Genomic DNA, 9,841 nt, shown 5'->3' on the forward strand with positions numbered 1-9,841 from the left:
TGAAGCTTCCACCACAAATATGTCCTTCTATATGTTAGGAACCATCCCTATCAGTTTGGGCTCCAAATTCTACCTGAAACCCCATGAAACATTCCAAGGAATGCTAGCACGTCTCAAGGATAACTTTCAAACGTCACCGGACATTCTTGGACATTTCCCCTCCAAACTCCCTCAACCTGTATCTACCCATATTTGACCCTTTTAGTACCTATTAATATCATGCCACTATATGTAGGCTGTGTTTTGACCTATAGTAAACTTCATACATACCAAATAAGACCTTCATCATTTAGTCAACAAGACCAACATTATGCATAATAGGTAAGACTTCACCCTATATACACAATAGAACTCATAACATACATATTATCAAAAGTCCAAAACAATATAATATCATGAATAAGCAATATAAACATACAAATATAAATATAGAACACCTGCCTAGAACTCCATTCAAGAGCCCCTTGTGCAATCAATAGGTAATATCTCACACCCTCACCTACACTAAGAAACTTCTCTTAGGTCATCCTAGTTAGGGTCCTTTACTTTACTTCAATCGTCAATTTTAGTTTATGAAAACTATAGACTTAATCGATACTACAACCATGGGTGATAAACGCGGAATTTGTTGTTGTAGATCCTTACACCAAAGGAAGGTGCTCTACCCATCCAATAAACAACATTAACAGTATGCCAACATATTAGAAAATATCACTTGATAGATCCTATGGGCCAAATAGAGTTTATGGAACTTGGAGGCATATATGGAAACCCTATTTATGCCAAATGGGGCATTGTAGTTATCCACCTTGTGCGAACTTTGGTATACAAGCCTTCCCAAATTTGAAGGGGCACCGCTAATTTTCAAGTTCACTCCGTGCCAATATAAGATCCTTTTATTGAAAATCTTTTGTTATTTATTACTTTTTATTGTATAGGCTAAAGAGAGTTATGCCCTTATATGCTTAACTCATAGGTCATAGATGAGAGTTTCCTTTCATCAACCTAATTCATGTGAGAAAACCGTTCACATGGAAATAGCATATTCATGCACAATGTAGTTTAGGATACTCTTGAGAACACCTTTCACGAGCCCCTTTATTAACAAGATCATCATACATCCATAATGGACATGTTTTCATATGTGTTTACTTATATGTGAGCAAACTTTTCACCTAAAGACCTTTGACACACACATGTTCATACTTAACTTCATTCATGCATATAAGACATGTTCATCACTTAAGAATTCATTCATATTCATATACATATAGAATAATCTTAGGAACTATTCTATCTAGGAACATGTGTGCAATGCATAGACAGTGTCCCATACCCTTGTCCATTCTTGTACACCCATCAAGTCATCTTGGTTAAGAGATAGGTTAATTCTTCATGTACATGTACTATATAAAACCCCACAACTAAACCCTAGATGTTAGGGAAACCCTTAGGTCGGAACAAGGCGTGCTTGACCTCACAAAGGTCTTGCACAAGACTCTTTTCTATCATTCATTACAAAAAGCAGGAAAAGTTGTGCAGAATTAAAACTTTTAAAAACAATAAGAAGGAACATCTTTTAGAAACTACTAAGGAATAAGTCTCGTCGTGACAAGTCAACTTAAAAACACTACTTACATATCTTAGGGACATGCCCCTTTACATTCGAGGAGAAATACATAACAAGTCTTTACAAGTCTTAATAGAATAAACTAAATGAATAAAGAATATGCTCTCGAATATATGAGGACATACTTAGTGTTGAGAGAGTCATTCACAAGCTTTCCTTCTAGACTTTTAATTTCTTCCAACCTATGCTTATAAGTATAGTGAAGTATAGGGTTAGCATACACATTGTACTAAGTATGGAATATGCAAAAACATGCAAAATGGAACGTCTAAGTAGAAATAAGCTTTTACACTAATTATGTATAACATTCACGAAAATAGAAATAAAATAACACATAAATTATTATTTAGTACATAGGAAACAATTTTTAAGAATTTAACACAAAGAGGCACTTTATAGTGAATTCAAGAGACTTACAATTAACTCATATAAATTCACAGTGAACTCATTTCCCTAGAAGTTTCCCTAACTAAGGTTATCCTAAGACTCACAAAGCTAGACATGAGGGAACCAACCATACACTTCCTTCAAAACACACTTAAGTGATCCTCAAGACTACCCATGATAGGCTTACATCGCACGGATAACAAGTCCACTCTCCCATAACTTAATATTAGAGAAACGTAGCTTGCATCTAGAACATCATAGAAGTACCCTTCCCCAATTCGACTTGTAAGTAACACAAAGTGTAAATTTAGTATAGAATCACATACTACTACTCCCACTTTGTACTACTTGAGGATTCCATGAGGTTAGGTTGTAACATCCGGGTTTTACCCCCTAGATGTAACCGGCGGTTTTGTTCTATTTGAGGACTAAGACTATCCCTTTAGTCTAATGTCATTATATTCATAGGTTGAAAATGCAAAAAACATAAAAGCTTTCATTACATATACTTGGAGGTTTTTCATATACCTCTACAGACACGTAATATATATACGTATCGAGTATATATACACCCTTCATATGAAAAGGTTGCATAGCCTTCTACTTTTATTACATACATATATATAAGATAGAAAGATAGTCTCATAGATTGTCACATCTCATACCAACCAAATGATTATCACAATATAGGCATAAACCTACATCAAATATAAACAAACCACATATAGTCTTATACAAGGCTTATACAATAAAAGTTGAATGAACATAAAAGTCATAGAAAAGCAAAAGAACTTCATAGGAATGATATTGGCGTTGCCCTTGAAATGTGAGAACCGACCCACTTGGATGATAGAGAATATCCAAGACATATTCAAGTCGTCCACCTAATTTTCTTGGGATTGTAGTTCAATCGGTAAGAGCACCGCCCTGTCAAGGCGGAAGCTGCGGGTTCGAGCCCCGTCAGTCCCGACGGATTCAATAAATATATTCATCTCTCCATTATCTCTAAAAGGCATGACCAAAAGAATTGTGTGAAATAAGTGAATTTACCCGAATGAGGCTTTAACAACCTGAACCTAAAATGTATGCGAAAAGGAAAGAAAGTGGGGTTAGTACTCCACATGTCATAAGTACGAGAACATATGCACATATAATAGCAAAACATGGTATAAAGGGACATTTAGTCAAAAAATGTCATTTTACCCTTTTAAAAAGTCTAGTGCAAATTCAAGCAATTCATACCAACCAACCAAAAATTCTTACTAACTCAAAAAAGTATTATTTATCCCGACATACTTGAACCCATGATTTACTACTACACCATCATCAAGGAATAACATAACAAGTATGAGTAAGAGTCAATTATATTACAATAAGCAAGACAACTGCTCATGAATTCTTTACTATGTCAACAAGTGCAATGACCAAGCAAAGCCCAATAAATTTACTCAATCAGGTATCCTCAACAAGAAACAATGTCCTATCTCCAACTCCACATAATATAACATTTAGACATACATTTCATCTAATTTTAACAATACAAATCAACTCATATTCGTAAGTGAACTAATCAACATGCATTATCAACAATGTGTAGAGCTCGTCATGTACATATCATATATCATCATAACATAAACATATATAAGAACATCCTCCTAATACTCCCCTCAAGGCTAACTAGTGCAATGCTTAGGTAGAGTCTCATACCCTACCTAGACTAAGATAGATCCCTTAGGTTATCCAAGTTAGAGTTCAAATCCTTTAATTTATTTTACCTTTTAGGAACATCTTTCCTAACTGACATAGACCACATGAGCTAGTGTGGAATCCAGTGTCATAAAACCGTACATCAAAAGAAGACGGAGTACTTGCCAAGGTAGTACAAACACATTAAATATATCAGCTAAGTGGATCCACTACCTAGTAATACTATGGAGGCAACATAGTTTAAAGAACTAGGACATATAGTTAGGAACCTCTTTATGTGGCATGCATACTCAAGAGTAATGTAGTGTTCCTACCTTTCATATGTGGGAAGGGACACTCCTCAATCTAGTTCACTCGGTGCTAAGCTAGAGTCCCTTTTCTTTAAATGTAATTAAGTTTTTTTTATCAATCATAGCTTCGTTTAGCCCATATGGTGTACCCCTTGTATAATCATCATCATCAATATCTCAATAAGAATTCTATGAGTATAGTCCTTTCATCACAATTCATACAAGTGAGGTCAACGCATAACATTTCATAGCATATCAAGGCACATTCATAGTTATCAGCATCCTTATATCACATAAACCGTAATCAACGTCACAACATAGTCGAGACATTCCAATTCAACATCATACCACCATATCATGCAAACATAAGGCATACTCCTATATAACAGCATGACTTAACCACAACTAATCATAATTGGAAGTAAAGATAGACATTCCAAGACTTACAAAGTATTCCTAATATTTCATTATTTAGGCCTTACCCTAAAACATACATTTAATCAAATTTATATGTTCAACATGATAACATTACTATATGAGTCACTACACTATAATTCAATACCAAATCAATGCTTAAAACAATGTTACTTAGGCCAATATCCATAACCTAGATAATTTCAAAAGATTAGAATGAAAGACCACAATTCATTCCAATTAGTTAAGGATTTTTGTAACAATATCATCTAATAGTGATTTAACCCATAATCAAGATAGTTGAATCAATCACAACCCAATTTACATCAACATCAACCTACGGTTAAGGGTTAAGGATAAAAATATTCAAATTGAACCAAACTATCACAATTGATAATAATCAAGTTCAATTACATGTTAATATATCCATTATATGCTAATGAAATCATAATTAATTTAGTTCACAACATCAATTTCATAATTAAATGAAACCTACATGAAAACACATCTTTTGAAATCCATTTTGAAGGAACCCTTTGAGGAAAGAGTCTCAATATGTAATTAGATCTTATAAAGATGAAGATTTGATGGTGAATTCATCGTTTTCCATCCCCCAAAACATCCCCCTAGCCTGTCTTCAATGGTGGTTTCCAATAGAGAGAGAAAGAAGAGAGAAGGAAGAGAGTTTTCTTTGTGAGTTGTAATTATATTAGTTGTTATTGGGGCCATTGTATGGGAGTTAAATTCGTTAATTAGTTTTTTCTTAATCTCTAAATAACCACTAAGATAATTTATTATTTAAATGACTAAACATTAAAACGTGCGGGAAAATCAAGACCCTCAAAGACGGAATCCCGTCGACGAGTATGTTTAAAGACTTGAGCAGGCACGGGCTTCCTCAAATTAGTTAAGGTGGGAAGACGGTTGAATCTATGCCTCATCAATTGACAAACGGACCGTAACCTTTGTTCTTATAAAGTAATTCACATAAAGGGGTAGAGGAATAGGTTCCATGTTGATTTCACATCCAAACCATAACACCTTACCAAAGAGGTTCCTTAGGGTTGCCTAGAATGTCTAAAAGGGTAGCTCAATGGTTTTCCTAAGGATGATTTCATTTCTTTCAAGTCAACCAACCCTATGTCCACAACACACACAAGAAGGAGATCATATAACTTTCAACTTTAAGGACATCATAAACTTCCAACAAGGTTGATGTTTCCACATAAATAACCTTCTTAAAAATGTTCAAGGTCACATGTCAATCACAAATACATGACTAATAAGATTTACCATTCTAGGTCAAGAAATCATATTCACATTCGACATGTATCATGTATGGGACACAAGCCTAGTAAACCAAGATAGATACATACTTCGCATATAAAATATTATTCAAGAACTACATAGGTATAATGTAATACTTCGAAAGTCTAAAGCCTAATATAGAGAATAAAATGAGATTCTAAGAGTTGTAAAACTATTTTAAAGCCAATTATAATGAATTTAAGTCATTTTGGAAGTTTAAGAATCAAAACATCAAGGAACGTCCATGACGTCTAGCACCTAGTTCAACAGGTGCTGGTGTACCGGAGCCTAGTAGACTAAGTTTTGGCAGTCAATAATGATGAATTTTTTTTTCAAGTGGTGTCACAAATATAAGAGTTATTTTATAGTCGAAACTTCCTTGTAAGACTCCCCAAGGACAAACCAACGTCCCTTGAAGAGGACCCTTGCAATTTGGCAAACTATTGCCAAAAGGCAGTCTTTACCTATAGATTGCAGGCAATGGATTATGGTAGAATCGACGAGGTGCATATTTATACCGTCTATGGTTAATTGTACAAATTCTTGAAGGTGTCGGTTTGAAATTTTTTTACTAAAACTATGAACGTGTGGAACGGTGGCCACACAGTCCGTCGACTGACCTCCTGCCTGTCATTTGGGGTCTTCTAGGTCATGTCTGTGTTTGGTTGTTCTTTTTTTAATTAAATAATTTAATTATTTAAATGTTTAGTTAGTTATTTAAGGTTTAAATGAGGTTTATTTATGTTAATTATGGACCCTTATATAAAGACTTAGCATAATTAAACTAGATCTAACTCCGATATTACCCAAAATCCATTTTCTCTTCCTTCTTTGGTTTTTCTCTCTACTAAAGAAAATCCATAGAATACCAAGCAAATAAGTGTTCTAGATATTAAAAATATCATGCTTTCTCCATAAAACATCATCAATTATTAGGGTATGGTATTCCTTTCACCTTTTGGATGTCTTAGTTCTAAGGGTTTCTCCAAATTGGTTTCAAAATGTTTAGTTCTATGTGGGTTTCTTTCAAAAATGAAATTGATATTGTAAATTCATTTGTTTATGATTACATTAGGTTATTGGTATTATAATAACATGTATTATGAGTCAGTTATACTACTTCTTGATGCATTGACCTAGTTTGTGGAAAGACGACCTTTTCCTCTTAACCCTAGGGTATGATCTTGAATTAAATTGTATAGTACTTATATAATTGGTTTTGTTAATGTGTGAATTACTATTCCATGTGTTATTATTCCAATTATGAGTATATTGTTATGTATCCTGATCCAAGTATGCTAGTACTTTATGAATTGACCTAGGTTGTGAGGTAGATTATGAATTTGACAATATTTAATTCTAGGCTAGGGACTAGAGATGAATTGTTGTGTAGTGATTCTATTGAATTTATTGTGACTATGGTTACTGTTGGTGATAATATTACACCCTTTGTTGGGTTGAATTGGATTGTTTATGGTAACACCTTGATAATGACATTGTGAAGGAGATTGGGTAAGTCTTGTGATCTCAACTCTTTACTTCAATTATGATTTCTTGTGATTAAGTAATAAATTTGTATTAATGTAAATGTTAATATTGATCGTTTATGTATGATTTCAAATTGGAATGTCTTGAATTATGGTTTGTGAGTTTTTGGCTAAGATGTAAATGTTATAAGGATGGTGATAGCTTAACATTGTGCCTTATTATGATGTGACTATGTAACTTTTCTAACCTCACATGTATGAATTGTAATGAAAGGACAATACCCATGAAATGATTATTGAGATATAATGATGATTATATAAGGGTTAAACCCTATGGCCTACATTAAGCTATGATGATTAATAAATGCATTAAAGACATTTCAAAAGGGACTCTAGATTACAACAGAGTAAAATAGAGTGAGGAGTGTCCCTTCCAACATAGGGAAGGTAGTATCACTAATATACTGATGAGATTGGATACTATAATGCATATAGCATACGGAAGGTCCCAACTACATCATCTATTTCTTTCACTATGTTTCCAACATAAAAATACTAGCTAGTGGATTCACATAGATAATATGTTCATATTTTTGTACTACCTTGGCAAGTAGTCCACCTTCTTGTGTTGTAGGGTTTCATGACACTAGATTCCATATTATCTCAGGTTGTCTATGTCGGTAAAGGCAACATGTTCCCCAAAGGTAAAACAAAGTAATGATGTGAACTCTAACTAGGATGACCTAAGGGGTTAGCTTAGTCTAGGTAGGGTTATAGGAATCTACCTATACATTGCACTAGTTGGCCTTGAAGGAAGTCTTAGAATGATCTTCTTATGCATGTATATTCATATTAATGTAAATGTTATATATATGATAGTCTTACACGTTAATGACTCTATATAATATTTGTTTCAATAATGAACATGTATTTGAACTTAACTTTTAAAGTATGACGTCATAAACTTTTAATGATATGCTATGTGAAGTTTGACATAGGTAATGTTTCTTGATTAGGTTTACTTAATTTTGAAAGATTATGGGGCTTTGCTTAATAATTTCTCTAGTGGACATAATGAGGGTTCCTGAGTAATGGTCTTGTTATGGTTATGATGTTATGAACTCTAATCATGCTTGTTTATGTTATGATTTTATGATAGAGTTGTCTTGATTATGTTATTAATTATGTTGATATCCATGTTGACTTAACTAGACTTCGTATTTTTTTTCTTGTAATGTGAATTGTATTAATTTAATGAATATGTAAAATGAAATTGTATCAATTCTTGTATATGCATAAAACTTTTCAAAGTAAGTTACCATGCTTTAATGAAATTTCCCCTTTTATCGTGATTTTATGTTGTGTGTGTATATGGTATCATACTTATTAAAAGTGATGTGCTAACACTATTTTCACCCTTTCCCCCAACATTTTAGTTTCTGATCATCAAACATCTTGTGACAACTTTTGAAGGGACTCTTTGATTCTCATTCTCCTAGTTGGCTAGGTCCTCATTACTTCAAGGGCAATGCCACTTTCTTGCATTGGATATTGATTAGTCATAAAGATACAATGTTCATTTCCTTCCATTATAGTGGTAAATATTGTATAGCCTATATGTGGATCTTATTGGATTGATGTATGGGCTATGCCAAATTGTTATACTCTTGTTTAGACGGTTATGAGATTAGACATCAATTTAAGACTATAACATATCTTTTTTATATTTCTATATATTTTATTGTGTGTATGTGTGTGTGTGTGGGTAAGAAGTAGAAGACTATATAATATTCTTATATGAAGAATGTATGTACACTCGATACGAATATATATTATGTGTGTGCAAGAGGTCTATGTAAACCTCATGATAGATAGAAGATGTGTGTGCAAGAGGTCTATGTAAACCTCATGATTGATAGAAGAAAAGTTTTACACTTGCTATATTTCTAGCATATGAATGTAATGATGAATGCTAAAAGTCTAGTCATAGTCCTCGATGAGGACAACTACACGAGATATGTCTAGGGGGTGCTCCCTGGATGTGACCAACTTGCTGTCAAAACATGAAGTTGAATATCTATAAAGTCGATTTCTCACTTAACAACGTCTATGTAGAATCTTAGTCTCAACTGTTATGAGCTCCACACTTATGAAAAGGAAACTATATGATGCTTAGAAATTCTCCTTTTCTTGGAAATCCAATATCGTGCCTCGAGAGTCTTGACTCTATGTGCCCTTAGCATCTAATCCTTTTATTGTGATTATAGGCAATGAATACTTGAAGAACAACCGCTTGATGACTTTATTAAGAGATTGCAAAAGCTAGAGTTTCTCTCCGAGGCAATCAAGTCCCTGATCTTGCAGAATGTATTAATGATGATCAAGCTCCGATCAAGCATCCACCTTTAACTGATGGGGACATTAGGGCATCCATTCCTCAGTTGCCCAAATCATTACTACTGAAGCACAAGTTGTAACTAATCAAGCACAAGCCATGACTACCCAAGACAATCGGTAGGGTGTATCCCGAGGAAACCAACATGTTTGCACCTTGGCGTCCCGTTTGAGGGATTTCACAAGGATGAATCCCCTTAATTTCTATAGGTTAAAATTTGAGG

General features: G+C 33.8%; 1 long non-coding RNA gene and 1 other non-coding gene across 2 annotated transcripts; one reads left to right on the forward strand and one right to left on the reverse strand.

The window, feature by feature from the left end:
• Positions 1-2,654: 2,654 nt before the first annotated feature.
• On the reverse strand, positions 2,655-5,113 carry LOC109119117 (uncharacterized). Its single transcript, XR_002026332.2, has 2 exons — positions 4,925-5,113; positions 2,655-3,093 (listed from the first exon to the last, which is right to left on the reverse strand). It is a non-coding gene; the product is annotated as an uncharacterized lncRNA (long non-coding RNA).
• On the forward strand, positions 2,913-2,986 carry TRNAD-GUC (transfer RNA aspartic acid (anticodon GUC)). The gene has a single exon. It is a non-coding gene; the product is annotated as a tRNA-Asp (tRNA).
• Positions 5,114-9,841: the final 4,728 nt, after the last annotated feature.

Source organism: Solanum lycopersicum, chromosome 12, assembly GCF_036512215.1.
Source record: "Solanum lycopersicum chromosome 12, SLM_r2.1".
Taxonomy (NCBI): domain Eukaryota; kingdom Viridiplantae; phylum Streptophyta; class Magnoliopsida; order Solanales; family Solanaceae; genus Solanum; species Solanum lycopersicum.